The following is a 1,026-nucleotide window of genomic DNA, read 5'->3' on the forward strand; positions in this document are numbered from 1 at the left end:
GCTCGGGGAACACTCTCATGAGTTGTGTTATCTTGTCTGCTCGGTAATATTACACCCAGACTGAAATGATACGGATGCAACCCAGGCATGTTCAGTGATATACTTCACTTGTAGGCTCGGTAGTGGTCCACTTGAACAAAGCATGGTTGAAGTACTTCCGGGCATTTTTACCAATTGAATCCACTCAGTTGTGGCTTTGCAGCCGGGCACGGGGGTGGCTGAAGGACTTTAATATTTAATCACTAGCATTACCCGGGGTGAGGCCTGGGCATTTTTGCTAATCTGGTTCACTTGTCTGCTTGGTGATTATGCATCTGGACATGGCAGCAGCTGAAATACTTGGACAGTTTAATATGAAATCGGTTCTGTCATCCAAGATGCAGCCCGGGCATTTTTACCGATTTAATGCACTTGTCTGCTCCATGATTTTGCACCCGGACCAACTAAGGTAATTCAACAATTTAATATGAAATTACCAGCATCACCTGACATGCAGCCCAAGCGTTTTTACCAATTTGGTTTATTTGTCTGCTCTGTGATCTCGCATCTGGACACGGCACCAGTTAAAGTACTTCACCAATTTAATATTAAATCGGCTCTATTACCCGAGACGCAGCCCGGGCACTTTTACCAATGTAATTGACTTGTCTGCTCGGTTATTTTCCACCCAGCCTCGGCACCAGCCAAAGTACTTCACCAATTTAATATTGAATCGGCTCTATTATTTGACATGCAGCCTGGGAACTTTTATCGATTTAATTCACTTATCTGCTCGGTTATTTTCCACTCGGCCTTGGCACCAGCCAAAGTACTTCACCAATTTAATATTGGATCGGCTCTATTATCCGAGACATAACCCGGGCACTTTTACTGATTTAATTCACTTGTCTGCTCGGTTATTTTCCACCCAGCCTCGGCACAAGCCAAAGTACTTCAACAATTTAATATTAAACATGTCTATTATGCGAGATGCAGCCTGGGCAATGTTATTGATTTAATTCACTTGTCTGCTCGGTTATTTTTCAC

Source organism: Laccaria bicolor, genomic scaffold, assembly GCF_000143565.1.
Source record: "Laccaria bicolor S238N-H82 LACBIscaffold_80 genomic scaffold, whole genome shotgun sequence".
NCBI classification, from domain to species: domain Eukaryota; kingdom Fungi; phylum Basidiomycota; class Agaricomycetes; order Agaricales; family Hydnangiaceae; genus Laccaria; species Laccaria bicolor.